Genomic DNA, 17,552 nt, shown 5'->3' with positions numbered 1-17,552 from the left:
ACCTCGCCATCCAAGCTGCTTTGTCTGCTTGTTCGAGTGTATGCTTTCATTTTGGCTTTGGGTGTTTACTATATGAAATTTCTAAGACTTTACTTTTCATATATTTTTAACTAACCTTTCTTATTCTCAAGCATCATCGTACTCTATAATTAGTACAGTATACCATCAAGTTTATTTTATAAATGCATCTAATTATTATGTTATAGTCAATACATAAAACTTTCGAACATTGGAGACTTATTTGGTGACAGTAGAAGTAAAAAAAAAAAGTCGCTGCATGACAGTATTATGATACCAACCCTAAAGCATGGAAGTGAAGCTTGGACCTTGTTGGAAGGAAACAAGTTAAGAATAAGAGCAGTCAAAATGAGATAACTGAGAGGAGCATGTGGAGTTACATGGAGAGACAGACAAATGAGGAAGTGCAGGAGCACTGTGGTGCAGAAGTGGATGTGAGAGAAAGCATTAGGAGAAAAACACGAGGTGGTTCGGCCATGTGGAAAGGATGGACTGCAAGAGACTAATAAGGAGACTGTATGCGAGTGAGGTGGAAGGAGGGAGAGGGAGGGGGAGGCTGAGGATGAGATGGAGGGATGGAATGGAGCCGTATATGAGAGGGGTGTGAGCTGGGAGCAGGGCAGTGAAATGGTGTTGGACAGGGCGACATGGAGGCAATTTGTTTGTGGCCATCCCTTACAGGACTGAAGTATGTGGCAATAGATAGAAAGACAGACAGATAGATAGATAGAAGGTGTGTGACTGACTTCAGGGCTTCTGTTGCACACCTTTTAGAAAGCCCTTTTTATCTCATCAATATGAATTTCATACATAGCTACCGTAATAATTTAAGAGTTCTTGTGAACGCAAATTAATTCAAGATAATGCCTGGTCAAATTCCATGAAACATGGTAGAGTACATGGTACCTAGAGAAATATTAAGGAAAAATGTAAGTACCGGTACTCCCATATGTTCCCACTCTGCGAAACTCCACTGACCAACCAGTGATGAGGAATGGAAAGCTTTTTTTTCTCATCTTACCCAAGGGGAGGTGCTTCTCCGTCCTTCTCGCTATTACCAGTATAATTAGGTTTATTTTTGGTGGTATGCAACAAATGAAGTGCAGTGAAGTGCAAACAACTACCAATTTAAAAGAGCTGGAAACTTGTTTTTTAAATTTTGTTGGGTGGGTGACCCTTGGCCAAAAATGTATCCCCACAACCCATGTTATAAATGACTCAATACACAGTAATGTAATTCATCATGCAACAGTTTTTTTTTCAAACATGCCCATCATAAAATGAGGGCATGCTGTATTATACTGCTGTGGAAAATGGCTTTATGCCACTAATAAAGAAGTATGCATTTATTAATAACTACAGTACTGGGTATGCCAAATCATACCAGTATCAAAAATTACTGCTGACTACTTATCATTCTAACTTTTATTTCATTGGCCCACTGGTGTAAAACTGTGACCCACTGTCAACATGAACTATCTTGGATTAACAACCTAGTCCATCTGGTGTACCAATTCAGCCCACCCAGTGTGTGTGCATATATGAATAAGTTAGTGATTAAATGCATAATAAAATCTAGCTTATAAACTAAAGATGTGATTTAATCTGGAGACTATGAGCAATTATTTGAATGAACGAGTGAGAAATTACTGTACCACTTAAATACAAGTGAGCTTCAACAGAACTACAAATGAGTCAGTGAGAGAGTAAGAAGGTGTTGCTTACAGACAACAAAATCTCAGTGAGACTATGAACAAGTCAGTGGGTGAAAAAGTCTTGCTTATGGACAACAAAATCTCAGTGAGACTATGAACAAGTCAGTTGGTGAAAATGTTGTTTATAGACAACAAAGTCTCAGTGGGACTATGAGTCGGTGGGTTGAAAAGTGTTGTTTATAGACAACCAAGTCTCAGTGGGACTATGAACGAGTCAGTGGGTGGACAAGTGTTGTTAATTGACAACCAAGTCTCGGTGGGACTATGGACGAGTCAGTGGGTGGAAAAGTGTTGTTAATTGACAACCAAGTCTCGGTGGGACTATGGACAAGTCAGTGGGTGGAAAAGTGTTGTTTATTGACAACCAAGTCTCAGTGGGACTATGGACGAGTCAGTGAGCAAGTCTGAACATGCTGCTTACAAACACCTGAATTTTGGTGGGAATATGAACAAGTTAGTGAGTGACTGGGTGAAAGCACTGTATTCTATCTATCTATCTATAGCCAAATGTCTTAATTCCACAATGGGTGGCCACAAACAAATCACCTCCAGTGTCACACTGTCCTCAGGCATTTGGGTGCCCTCCCCCTAACTCACACCCTCCTCTCTACTAATTCTCTCCACTTCATCTCTCCATCTCATCCTCGGTCTCCCCTCTCCTATTCCCCTTTACCTCACATACACCCTTTTAGCTCATCTCTAATTTTCCATCCTCTCTTCATGCCCAAACCATCTCTGAGAATTTCTTTTAATATTTTCAATCACATCTACATCAGCAGAAAATGACGTGATTTATACTAGCTCAGACTATGAATCTGTCACTGAGTAAACAAGCATTGCTTACAGACAACTGAAGCTACAGTATTTAGACTTGGTGGGACTGTTAGAGAGTCAGTGTTAACCTGGCTGACCAATGTAGTACTTGGTTAAAGATGGTGCACCTCACACAAAGAACAGAAAATATTGGCTGAAAATTCTGGCAGAACAAGATATGTGGGACAGACACTACCAAAGAGCAATGGTAGAGGCCTTTACATTGACTGTCATCATCATCTATGTTCACCAGTACCTACACCCTCCTTATTAAAGTCCAAACCAACACCAAAGATCAGTAATCCTACATCAGAGACCCACTCTGAACCAGAGACTACATCTGACAGTGAAACCATCCAAGATGCTCCATCCAGGGATATGGAGCTGAGACACAGGACATCATATAAAAGAATGCATTACCGTCAATTTGGAGAAAAACAAGAACAAAGACAAACTTGGCTATGCATAGTTATAAAAAAAATGCTGTCCACTGGTGACATGCAATAAACAAACAAGGAACTGCAGCATGATGATCAGGCAAGTGTATGACAAGTATTTCCGAATTCAGATGACACCAACCTCTCTGCCATCCACCAGAAGTCTGTACTGTACAGTGGTGTCAAGTAAGGTTTCCACCCCTGTGAAGATGTAAGCTCATTATTCTGCAGCAGACATCAGTGACAATGTCATCTGACAGGAAGCTGATCCAAGACATGTCCACGACTTTCCTTCCTGCTCTCACTGGTCTAAGGTGGGAAAGTGTGGCTAAAGCTAGTCAACCTGTTGAACCTACCATTTTCAACTCCGAAATAAGTAAGAACCACACACAGTATACCATCATTCCTTCAGTATGACATGACTGTTGTTGACTGATGGTAACTATTATTCACCACACAGAATCAACTGTCTCTACTTTGTAATGCAAAGCTCTGATATGCCAATGCCATATTTAAGGTAGCTACGGTACTGGTTGTCAGAAGCATTCATGCAGCTCAATGTTTTTCATGCATTTGTGCCATCTGATACCAATTTAAAACAGCTAATTATAATTATTATTTGCTCTAATGCCTGGAAAAAAATGTAGAGACTATTAAAAAGTGTTTTAAAAGACCAACGATCTTCTTGGAGAGGGGCTGAGAGTTGAAGAAGTCACAACTGACTTTGAAACAGCTGTCTGACATGCTATTCCAGGCATCCTGCCAGATATTATCATGCATGGATGTAATTTCAATTAGGGATAGGCAGTATGGCAGAAAGTTCAAGAACTAGGACAAACAGATGCATGCACAAACAATGTGGGGACACATAGGTTAATTACGTAAGAAAGTTGAATGAATTACCTTAAATGCCAGCTGCACACAGAGAAGTTTTTCATGCATTTTTACAGAAAAGCAAACAACTCAGAACAACTCATCAGCCAACTGGGATGACATTAATAACAATATGATCTGTTCTGTTAGCTGGGCTCCATCTGCACGGTGTGTCATTGGAAGAAGTGTTCACATCAACAATGATTTTGAAAGCAGGCACAACTGCCTCAGCTTGAAAGTTCAATAAGGCAATTCAACTTTTACCTTTTAATCAAGCTGGTGCAACTGGAAAGGTACAGGTATTAGGAAAGTAACAAGCAAATATATAAACCATCAAGGACAACTTGCCAAACAGTGGAATGACTTTAATACAGCAAAATCGGCAAGCCATTGCGGAGAGCAGTTACCCGTCATATTCCTATCAATGCATCAAATGTATAATTTTTTTTTTTTACTGCAAGGAAGAAGGAACTAAAAGCCAGGAGCCTGCAAACTGTTCCTTAAAAAAAAGAGAGAGAGAGAGAAAGCCATATTCAAGATCTGATCATTTCGAGATGCCTGGACACACTGCGTTTCAAAGACTGGAAATCACAGGAAGCAGAAAATACAGACAGGGGGAGACAGTTCCTGAGTTGACCTGTTGCATAAATGAAGGACTGGGAGTAACGGTTAACTATTGCATTTGAGAGTTCGACAGAAAAGGGATAAGAGTTTGTTGCTAGAAGGGTGCTACGCACCCATCGTAGAGGTGACAGGATGCAAGCAGACAGTTCATAGGAGCAGTGACCATGGAGGTAAGATTAAGGAGGAGGAGGCGCGCGGTCCAGAAAGTGAAGTCAGATCCGCCATCTTGGGATTGGCAAGAAGCAGCAGGTGTCCGCCGCACCCAGCCACACCCTAGTTTGATAGGAATTGTAACCTTGTGAAGTGGGAGTACATTGAGCAGTTGCACAGACTTCAAGAACACGAAGAGCTGAATTTAGGGAATAAACTGAGAGTTGCACATATAAGATGGCACAAGAAGAAAATGAATGTTAAATTAGCTGCACAGTTACTCAGTGAATCAGTAGCACAGTCTCTTAGATTATGTATTGATGAACAAATCAGTGAATTTGGTGGTTGTGAAGCCACGATTGATTTCATTATGGTTTTCAACACATTATTTGATATAATGAATTCTAGAAATCTAAACGCAACTGGATACAAGTGCCCTATGCAACATAAAAATGCAGATAAAATCAAGGATTTTCTAATATCAGCAGAAACATATATTAGAACGCTAGCGCTCCCTGATGGGCAGCTCGTCATATCTTCAAATAGAAAGACAGGCTTTCTTGGTTTTCTTTTTTGCATAAGAAGCCTACAGTACCTCTATGAAACCTTAACTGCAACTCCAGTACCCACCCTTAAGTTTCTGATGACATACAAATTAAGTCAGGACCATATTGAGTTGCTGTTTGGGCTAGTAAGAGGTATGGGAGGTTGGAACAACAATCCAACAGTAAGGCAGTTTTCTGCTGCATATAAGAAATTGCTTGTGCACAATGACCTACAAGATATTGTTCGAGGCAACTGCTTACCACTAGAGTCTGTGCCAATATTAAATGTATCCAGCAGGTGTGTAAGAAACACTGAAAGTAATTCTTCTCTTCAATTAATTAATAATTCAGTCCTTAAAAGAAGAATACTAGATGATGCAGATAATCAAGAAGCAGGTGACTATATATATATTCCAAGTCATTCCCACCTCTCAAAGTGTGTGAATAAAATTGTGGCATATATTGCCGGTTTTGTTGCATATAAATTGATGAGGTCATTACACTGTGAACCATGCATTTCCGCCCTAAGATTAGATAAGGATGATGCAAGCAACCTTCACTCACTAGCTAAAGTAAAGGACAGAGGAAACTTGGTGTATCCTTCTGATAGTGTCATTGACATTTGTGTAACTGCAGAAAAACTGTTCAGAGAAAAAGTGTCATGTAACAGTGCAGGGCAGGGGGCTATTACTAAGTTAGTTACTTCAGTGTTGGCTTATTGTAACCAAAAGGACATATTCCCCACCTTAACTAGTCATATGTATGACACAGACCCTCAGGTAAACCACCTGCATCTGTTAGTTAAGGCAGTTGCCGAGACATATTTGCAGGGACGGTTTAAGTATGAAGGTACAAAGATAACTAATAAGTTAGCAAGTAATGTTAAGGTAAGGAGCCGTCAGTTGTACACCAAACTTATTCATTTTAGTGGCCAATAAATACAAACTATATTTAGGATTAATGATTGTATAATAATGTACTTATAACTATGTACTTTACAGTAGACTAATAAATCAGGTATTATTAGGTGTACAATGAATATTTATTATCCACAACATATATGAAAAAAAAAAAAAATCAGGGCTCTCCTTATTTCAAAATCGATTACTAAAACATTTCTATTTCTATTATGTAGATCATTACACTGAAAATACTTTTTTTTTTTTTTTTTTTTTTTTTGGCGTGGGTACTTGTTTTCATATATTATAATTGAATATCAATATGCAAGGTACTTGAAATAAAAAAAAATGTGTTAGTAAAAAAGGAAAAAAATGGTTGTAGTACGTTAACATATAACGAAACAATTGATACTACGGGTTGGCGCGGCGCGGCCTTTCTGCCAGTCCTGGGCGTTGGCCAGAGCGGGGCAGACTGGCTTCACTTTCCCTAGACACCTCACCCCGCGCGCGCCGCCTCCCCTTTATCCTACCTCCATGGCAGTGACCATTGAAGTCGTGACAGAAAAGAGATAAAGATGCAACAGTGTGGCGAAGAGACAGAAGTTGAAGGGATCCAGTAAGAGGAGGAGAGTTAATGAGACGAAAAGCCTTTGACTCCACCCTATTGAGAAGAGCTGTATGTGGGAAGCCTCCCCACATATGATAGTTGTACTCTAGACAGGAGCGAATAAAACCCATGTACAAAGTCAGAAATTGTGCAGGAGTAAAGAAGGTATGGAGTCGGCTTAGCACACCTAATCTCTTGGAAGCAGATTTTACAAGAGATGTAATATGATCTTTCCAAGATAAGTCCCAAGTGAATGAATTATTATGTCTACTGTATTTTCCATTCAGGATATTCTATTATTATTTCCAAGAAGGTTTAAATCACCTGATTATACCTACAGTAAGTCATTATTTTATACTAGTAACTGTTTTGTACAGTACTGAACGAATAAAACTGTAAGTTATTAAGATTTTAACCACAAGGAGGAAACAGCTCCTGTGAGAAGAAAGGAGAAGTTGCAGGATAGTGAGAAAATGGCAGAGTATAAGAGCATAGTGGAAGAAAGATTGGGAAGGTAGGAGTTAGAGCAGATGGAAGAGGTGGAAGACGTATGTAAGATATTCATGGAAAAGATAGGCGCAGCATGTGTGGTGGTTTGTGGAGTGAGGAGATGCAAGGGTGTGCAAGGGACAGCATGGTGGAATGATGAGGTGAAACGAGCTGTGGAACAAAAGAAGAAGGCATATAGTGAATGGCTAGCAAGTAGAGGTAGGGGAGAAGATGACAGTGAGAAGAGAGAGGTATATGTGAGCAGTAGAAGGGAGGTGAAGAGACTGGTGAAGGAGAGTAAGAAGAAAGTGGATGAAGAATTTGGGAGGAATCTGAGTGTGAAGTGGAGGGAGAGTAAGAAATTGTTTTGGAAGGATGTAAGAAAGTAAGGCAGTGTGAAAGGGGAAACAGTAGGGGAGTGAAAGATAGGACTAACAGATTGTTGGTGGAGAAGAGAGCGAATTTGAGGAGATGGAAGGAGCACTTTGAGGATTTGTTGAATGTGGAGAGTGAGAGCAGCGTATTTATAAGTGGTTGGGGAATGGCTGGAAGAAGAAGAGATGAGTGCAGGGAGGAAGATATCAGCAGGGCAGAAGTAGTGGAGCACTGAAGAAGATCAAGATGGGAAAGGCCCCAGGAATTGATGGAGTGTGTGGTGAAATGCTGAGGTATGGAGGTGAGATTGTTGTGGAGTGGATATGGAAGTTGTGTAGATTGGCCTGGGAAGAGGGAAGGGTTCCAGAGGACTGGAAATCAGGTATAATTGTTCCTTTATACAAAGGAAAAGGGGAGAGAGAAGTATGTGGTAACCAGAGGGGTAATTGCCTTCTTAGTGTGACTGGAAAAATATATGGTAGAATACTCATTGATTGGGTTAGGCATATGACAGAGGGGCTAGTTGGAGAAGAACAAAGGGGATTTAGGAATGGAAAAGGGCGTGTAGATCAGATATTTGTTCTAAGATGTTTAGTGGAGAAGTATCTAGAGAAGGGAAAGAAAGTGTATGCTGCCTTCATGGACTTGGAGAAAACTAATGACAGAATATATAGGCAAGGTATGTGGAAGGTATTAAGAATATATGGAGTGGAGGGGAAATTGTTGAGTGATGTGGAGAGAATGTACGAAGGAGCTAGGGCTACGGTGCGAGTGGATGGTGAGCTGAGTTCTTTGATCTCAATGTGGGACTGAAACAGGGTTGTGTGATGTCTCCATGGCTGTTTAATATATATTGTACATGGATGGGGTTGTAAAGGAAGTGCAAGGCAGGGCAGTGGATGTGGGGGTGGCTCTAATGAATGAGGGTGAGATTTGGAAGATTCCGGTGTTGCTCTTTGCTGATGATACAGTATTGTTGAGTGAAGATGAATGGGAGTTGAATGGTTTGGTGAATGAATTTGGGACAGCGTGCAGGAAGAGGAATCTGAAAGTTAATGTAAACAAGAGTAGTTATGGTGTTTGTGAGGAATGAAGTCACAGAGTGTACAGTGAAGTTGGATGGTGAGGATATGGAGAATGTGAGTGCATTCAAGTACAGTACTTGGGTAGTGTGGTGCGTAAGGATGGAACTTTGGGGGATGAAGTGCATGAAAGGGTACAGCAGGGAAGGAAGGTTGTTGGTTCACTGAAAGCAGTGATGAGAAACAGGGAGGTGAGTATGAGTATGAAAGTTAAGAAGTCACTGCATGATAGTATTGTGATCCATACTCTGACGTATGGAAGTGAGGCATGGACCTTGCAAGAAGGAAACAAGTCAAGAGTGAAAGCAGTGGAAATGAGTTACTTGAGAGGAGCATGTGGAGTGACATGGAGGGACAGGTTGATGAATGAAGAAGTGAAGGAACGCTGTAGGGTGGATGTGGATGTGGTTGAGAAGATTATGAGAAATACACTGAGGTGGTTTGGACATGTGGAGAGAATGGAGAATGAAGGACTGACTAAGAGGGTGTATGTAGGTGAGGTGGAGGGAGGGAGAGGGAGGAGTAGACCGAGGATGAGGTGGAGGGATGGAGTTGAGAGGTATAGGAGTGAGTTGGGGGGAGGGTAGTCAAATGGTGGGTGACAGAGCGACTTGGAGGTGTTTTGTCTGCAGCTACCCTTTGCGGGATTAGGGCGTCGGGCTATAGATAGATAGATAGATAGATTATTTTGCCAATGATTGGTAAAATACATGCAATTCAATACGATGATCTATAAAAAAATTCACCATCATTGTCAACTGGACCTTCTTTCCCATCCTAGGGCAGGGTGAGGAGCAGCAACATCCAGGCAGCCCAAGTTTGCCCAATACAATGGGCCACACTTGCATTCACTCACCATTCAAGGCCCTGGAATCCTGGTTCAATCTGATACATCAAAAACTTTCACCACATTCTGTAGCTTCACATAAACGTATCCGACAAAGTCAATCTGAACGCTGTCATGTTAAAAGGGGTGCCAAATCCTCGATCATGGCACTTCTCACAACATTCATCGAGCCAGCTCGATCTCTTGTCAGTCTCCTAACCTCACTGACTTCCATACCTCACTTCCTCATACACTCATCTACTATATCCCTCCACCTTCTCCTTGGCTACCTCACCTCCTCTCTCCTTCAAATTCCCTCAGATATACCTTTTTCAGCATTCTATTGTTATCCATTCTCTCAACATGACCATACCATCTCAGTACACTCTCTTCGATTCTGGTGTCCATGGACTTCCTCACTCCACATCTTCCACAAATCATTTCGTATCCTATCCACTCTCTGTCCTCCACATAGGCTATTGTTCATTCCTTAGCAGTACCATCTCCACTTCTCTCACTCTTGACTTTTCATTTTCATGCCACACCACAGCCTAGTCTCACATCCATATGTTAAAGTTGGCACTAACACTCCTTCATGTAAGCCTTGTGCAGCTGCAACACCCAACCCTCTGTTTCTTAGCAAGGCCTTCATAGCACCAGCTACTTTCCTTCCTTGTGTCACTTCATTTCCCACTTCATTTGACATTTTCCTCTCTTTTCTATCAGTGGATCCAGGCATTTGAACCTCTCATCAATTCCAGTCACTCTCCATTCACTATAACATCACACTGGGAGTCACGTTCTCTCTCGATAACTATCACTTTACTCTTTTCTACATTTACTCTCAAGACACAACGCTCACAGACATCAACAAAATTCGGCTTTAGTCAATCAAGTTCTTGTCCAGTATTTGCAAGTAGAGCTGCATCATAAATATACAACAAATTTGAGATAGCTGTTCTATCCATCACCATTCATTACCAATGCCATCCCTCACTCTATTACTTGTGTTTTTACTTCTTTCATCATCCCATCCATATATACAGTATATTGAACAACCTCATTGCATGCCTGCATTGATCATGAGTCATTCACTTAAATGTCCATTTACCTTTACACATGCCTCACTACCATCATAAAAACTCTTGACGGCACCTAGCTGTTTACCATCTACACTGGACATGCACAAAACCTACCACACTCCTTCTCTGTCTACCTTGTCGTAAGCTTTTTCCACATCCATAAATGCCATAAACACCTTATACTCCTTCTCACAAGCCTTCTCCACTATCTGTCTCACTGCAAATATTTGATTCACACATCCTCTGCCACTCCTAAAGCCACCCTGTTCAGAAATCACTAGGACTTTTGATGTCTCTCTTACTTTCTCTATATCGTAATAATTCTCCCATATAACTTCCCTACAACACTCAATAAACTTATGCCACGATAATTCTTGCAATCACTTCACTCACCTTTATTTATTTAAAAAACAAACAAACAAACAAAAGGAACATAAATAAAAGTTGTTCCACCTGTTAATACAGAAAACCACTCTAATACATGAGCAACTGATATTTGTATTTATGTTCATCCGTATCACCATTTTTTTTTTTTTTTTTTTTTTTTGCCACTAGTATAAAACAGGGCATTCCAGTAAATCTGAATTTCCGATGCAAAATTCCATATGTATGGTAACTGACCCATTCTGTAGCAATGGGGTGCAAATTCAAAGCCACAAATGCTGCTAAACACTCTAAAAATCTGCTAGAATGTGCAGTAACTAACTTTAAAAAAAATCTAAAAAGCACTAGAAAAAAAAAAAAATCTCTTGAATACTGCACTCCCAAAACTTTGTAAAATTCTCTACAATACCAAAAGAATTCTTTAGCTACATTTTGTAAGAATCTCCATAATACCCAGTGGCATAGGCCGGGGTACCTTCAGTCTAGTTCTTGGTCCCCCCAACTTAAAAGTTCAGTTTCTTTGATGTATGGTATATATTTTGGTGGTTAGTGGCACTGGAAAAGCACTCAAGGCAAGCTTACTGTGACCTACATGCCTCAGTTCGAGTCCAAGAGGTGGTCAGAATTTTTTGTCAAGCTGACACCACCAGGGGAGTAGGTTGGTCTCCTATTCTTAAATGTTCTGAACTAACAGTATCCTAGCCTCAGGCCCCTAAGCCTGAAAACAGGCAAAAATGAGATTTTTTTTTTTTCTAAGCAAAGCTCCCCATTCCTCTAGATTATGACTTTCTCCACTTTGGTTTCCCCATTTGTAAAGATCTGATTATACAGGCCTGTAGCTGGGGAGGGGGTCAAGTGGGTCAGATGACCCCCCCACCTGCCTAAAAGTTCACTTTCTCACAGTCTGTTTTTTAATATCATTGCAAAAAAGAGTCACTCTCCACTGTTCAGAAGTTTTATGTTGCTTCTCAATATCGCTTATGCATACACTCAGACACCCATAGCAAGCCTGCAGCAGACCTTTGACCAGCTGAATGCTATGCAAGTCCAGATTCAGGCTATGGGCCTGTTATGCTGCTGATGATACAGCTAGTTTTTTTTTTTGTTTTTCTTGACTCATAATGGCCCATGTTTTTCCAGTATGTTTTATGACATTCTGTCATCAAATTAAGGTGGGTCTTCTCTATGTCATTCCCTTTGGAAAAGAGTCTATATGTTCATCCTGGAAATTACTTCTCATTAGCATGGTGCAGCAATCTGAACATTGCAACAGCAATATTTCCTGTTGTGCTGCCCCATCAATCTTTTTCGTTGTTCTTTCTGATCGTGCTGCCCCCTATCAATCTTCCCTCGAATAAGCCAATCAAGTACAGTACAGCAGTGGAGGGGAACATGACTGCTTGAGTAAGTATAAAAAGCTTTGCTCTTAGCCAATCAGTGATGTCCTGACCCATCTTGGGTACAACCCTGCTTGTCCACGGCACAGGACAAGCCGTTTCATACATGTTGGCATTGTGTAAATGATGTGCTCATGCAGTGGGATATACAGTAATTCAGGGTTGTTCTTGAAATAACGTGGCAAGCCTTGAGTGTTCATGTAATCTCGGGGTTATATGGTACCTAGTGAAGTGTCCAAAGATTAGAACATACCTAGTGAAGTGTCCGAAGATTAGAACAGTGTACTGGTAGCTACAAGGACAAGTGCTACTGGCAGTGTAATAACACTACCAGGTACCCAAGTCCCTTCAACACAGAAATGCAAAGTGCAGTCGAAAACCACATGCACAACAGACTCTGGGTGTCCCTCTCCCCGCCAATGATGAATCAGATGGGCACCCCAGAGCAGCAGCAGCTCCCTAAGGCAGGTGGCTGCCCTAGTTTAAGCTTTGGTTTTGGGGAGAAAGGGGGGGGGGTTCATCCTCCAATCAGATACCTGCTTTATAATGTTTTTTTTTACGTGTTTTGATAAGTTTTATACTGTACTCATTTATGTCAATTTTTTTTTACTGTATTTCGCCAATGATGAGGGCGAGAAAATGGCAAAACATGGCATTTTCAATAAAAGTAACCACTGAAAACATTCAAAGCATATGGAAAAACCATCAGATAAATGGAAATGAAATAATACCGGTACTGTAAATGGAAGAGTTAAAGTTAAATCATCATCATCATCATCATCATCCAGACCTCCATTCCCACCCTAGGGTACGGTGAGGAGTAGCAACGTCCAGATAGCCAAAATCTGCCATGCTTCCATTCACTCATCATTCAAGCGCCGGACTCCTGGCTCTAGGTTATCTAATATGCCGAAAACATTCACCACGTACCAGGTACTGTAGCTTCACATAAGCATACCGGTATCCGACAGAGTCAAACCGGACACTGTTATGTTAAAAATGGGTGCTAAATCCCTGATCACGCGCTTCTCCTCCCAGTATTCTTCCAGCCAGCTCAATCTCTTGTCAGTCCCCTAGCCTCACCAATTTCCACACCTCTCTTCCTCACACACTCATCCACCATATCCCTCCACCTTCTCCTTGGCCTACCTCACCTCCTCCCTCCTTCGAATTCACTCAGATATACCTTTCTCACCACTCTATTGTTATCCATTCTCTCCACATGACCATATCATCTCAGTACACTCTCTTCAATTCTGGTGTCCACAGACTTCCTAACTGCACATCATTCACTAATCACATTGTTTCATATCCTATCCACTCTCTATACTCCACATATATTCCTAAGCAGTCCCATCCCCACTTCTCTCGCTCATGACTTTTCATTTTCATGCCACCCCAGTCTCACATCCATATGTTAAAGCTGGTAATACTAACACTCCTTCATGTAAGGCTTGTGCACCTGCAACACTCAAGCTTCTGTTTCTTAGCAAGGCTTTCATTGCACCAGCTATTTTCCTTCCTTGTCTCACTCTGCTTTCCACTTCTTTTGCACATTTTCCTCTTTTTCTATCAATGTACCAAGCCATTTGAACTCTCTCATAAATTCCAGTCTCTCTCCATTTACTATAACATCACACTGGGAGTCACCTTCTCTCTCAATCACCATCACTTTACTCTTTTCTACATTTACTCTGAAGGCACGACGCTCATAAACATCAGCAAAACTCTGCACTAGTCTACCAAGTTCCTGTATGGTATCTGCAAGTAGTACGGTACTGCATCATCAGCATACAACAAATTTGAGATATTCTATCCATTACTAATGTTATCCCTCTCTCCATTACTCATGTTTTTACTTTTATCATCACTCCATCCATATATATACTGAACAACCATGGGGACACCACACAATCTTGTCGCACGCCCACACTGATCAAGAACCATTCACTTAGATGCCCATTTACCCTAACACTTGCTTCACTACCATCATAAAAATTCTTGCCGGCAACCAGCAGCTTACCATTTACACCATACATGCTCAGAACCTTCCACAATCCTTCTCTGTCTACTTTGTCATATGCTTTTTCCAGATTCATAAATGCCATACACACCTTACAGTCATTCTCACAAGCCTTCTCCACTATCTGTCTCACTGTAAATATTTGACTCACACATCCTCTGCCACTCCTAAAGCCACCCTGTTCATCTCTCACAAGGACTTCTGATATCTCTCTTACTTTATAATAATTCTTCCATACACCTTCCCTACAACACTCAATAAACTTATGTCATGATAATTCTTGCACTCACTTTGCTCACCTTTATTTTTGTACAGGGGTACAGCCACAGCCTTTTTCCACTCTGCTGGCACAGTTTCACTCATCCATGCCTTCTTATATACAGTATATCCAACAAGCACACAATGAAGTGAGTGAAGTTAACGTAAAATAATAATAATAATAATAATAATAATAACAATAATCCATCTATCTATTGCCAGATGCCTCAATCCTGTTCGGGGTGGCCACAAACAAATCGCCTCCACGTCGCCCTGTCCCCCGCCATTTCACTGCCCTGCTCCCAACTCACACCCCCCTCTCTCATATACCTCTCCACCCCATCCCTCCATCTCATCCTCGGCCTCCCCCTCCCTCTCCCCTCCTCCACCTCACTCACATATACTCTCTTCGTCAGTCTTTCACCCTCCATCCTCTCCACATGGCCAAACCACCTCAGTGTATTCCTCCTAATGCTTCCAATCACATCCACATCCACACCACAACGCTCCTTTATATCCTCATTTGTCAGCCTGTCTCTCCATGTGACTCCACAGGCTCCTCTTAAATAACTCATTTCCACTACTCTCACTCTTGACTTGTGCCCTTCCAACAACGTTCAAGCTTCACTTCCATACGTTAAGAGTTGGTATCACAATACTGTCATGCAGTAACTTTTTCACTTCCATGCTCACTTCCCTGTTTCTTATCACTGCTTTCAAGGAACCAGCAACCTTTCTTCCCTGCTGTACCCTTTCAAGCACTTCACCCTCCAAACCTCCATCCTTATTCATCACACTACCCAAGTACTTAAACGTACTCACATTTTCCAATTCTTCACCATCCAACCTCCCTGTACATTCAATGAATGGATGAGAAATAGGGGCATGGAAGAAGTTGAGAGGCAGAAAAGAGAGTTATATGTAGAAAGAATGAAAGAGGTAAAAAGATTAGTAACAGAGAGTAAGAAGAGAGTGGATGAGGAATTTGGAAGGAATTTGAGTGTAAAGTGGAGGGATTGTAAGAAAATGTTCTGGAAAGAGGAGAAGAGAGTAAGACAGAGTGGAAGTGAAGTTAACAGGGGAGTGAAAGATAAAAATGGTAGATTATTAATGGAGAAGGGAGAAAAAGTGAGCAGATGGAGAGAACACTTTAAGGAATTGTTGAACAGAAAGGATGGAAGTGATGCGAGTATAAGTGGCTGGGGAATGGCTGGGAGAAGGAGGGACGTGAGCAGACAGGAAGAAATCAGTAGGATAAAAGTTGTGGAAGCAATGAAGAAAGTTAAATTGAGGAAAGCCCCAGGAATTGATGGTGTGTGTTGTGAAATGTTGAAGCATGGGGGAGAGATAGTAGCAGAATGGATATGGAAGATGTGCAGACTGGCCTGGGAGGAAGGTACAGTAGAGTCCCAAAGGATTAGAAGTCAGGTATAATTATTCCCTTGTACAAAGGAAAAGGGGAAAAAGAAGTGTGTGGTAATCATAGGGGCATTTGTCTTCTTAGTATAATAGGAAAAGTGTATGGTAGGATACTTATTGACAGAGTTAGGGAAATAACAGAGAAATTAGTTGGAGAAGAACAGGGAGGTTTTAGGAAGGGAAGAGGTTGTGTAGATCACATATTCATTCTTAGATCTTTAGTGGAAAAGTTTCTAGAGAAGGGAAAGAAGTTGTATGTGGCTTTCATGGATTTGGAGAAAGCATATGACAGGGTGGATAGACAAGGATTGTGGAAAGTATTAAGAATATATGGAGTAGATGGGAAGTTGTTGAATGCTGTGAAGAGTATGTATGATAGTGCTAAGGCTGCAGTGCATGTGGATGGTGAACTGAGTGAATTTTTCTCTTTGAAGGTTGGGTTGAAACAGGGATGTGTCATGTCTCCATGGTTGTTCAATCTGTACATGGATGGGGTAATAAAAGAGGTACAGTACAAGGTAGGGTAGTGGATGTTGGAGTGGCCCTGATGAGAGAGGGTAGTGTTTGGAAACTCCCTGTACTGTTGTTTGCAGATGATACTGTGTTATTGAGTGAAGACGAAGGGAAGCTGCAAGACTTGGTGGATGAGTTTGGGAGTGTATGTAAGAAATGGAATGTATACAAATAATAAAAATAATAATAATATTAATAATAATAATAATAAATCCTACACATTTCTTGCTACTATGTTAAAAATTATCAATAAACACTGACTAGCAACATTTAAGCAGTTTCTCTACATGGTCAGTGATAATTAAGGTGTTCAATTTTCCAATACAACTGATCTGTTGCACTACAGTAATTCCTCACTTAACATTGTGAAAGTGATCCTAAAAACTACCATGCTAAGTGCAAAATGTGCTAAATGAGGGCTGTGTTCCAGAATCATAATAAAAAAAATCATATAGAAGGCTACAAACAGTGTATGTTATATAATTATCACACTGGATTATTTGTTGCAACTGGGTGTACTGGTATGTATTTTAACTTTAAGTTATAAACTATCTATCTATCTATATACCTAGGCTGCTTCCCCCAAGGAAAGGGAGGTAGCCAAGACAGGACGACACACTCTCCATTTACTCATCCATTCAAACACATTCATTCACATCTTGGCCCCAAAGGGGAGAACGGACAGATCCTCATCGTACCACACCGCACAAGGGTCAACTGCGCAATGCAATCAGTGACATCCGCAGCAGGGCCCGACAGCAGAACTTTAAGTTATAAACAACTTAAAGAAAGAGTGATATACCATAATGTACAGTACTCAGATCTGTGCTATTGTAAGTTACATCAATGCTGGTCTGTCAATGCACATTCTGACTGTGAACAATGGTTCGGTATGTGAAAAGAGTTCCTATGCTGATTAACAGCTTGAGTAAAAAAAAAAAAAAAAAAAAAAGGTGATTAGAAAGTATATACAGTTTGTTAAATGGGAAATCATTACTGTATGCATTTTCTGTTGCTGGTACT

This window comes from Coenobita brevimanus, chromosome 57 (genome assembly GCF_032717465.1).
Source record: "Coenobita brevimanus isolate Jiangsu-jjx chromosome 57, ASM3271746v2, whole genome shotgun sequence".
Taxonomy (NCBI): domain Eukaryota; kingdom Metazoa; phylum Arthropoda; class Malacostraca; order Decapoda; family Coenobitidae; genus Coenobita; species Coenobita brevimanus.
The sequence above is the reverse complement of the archived record's forward strand: the minus strand, read 5'-3'. Positions refer to the sequence as shown.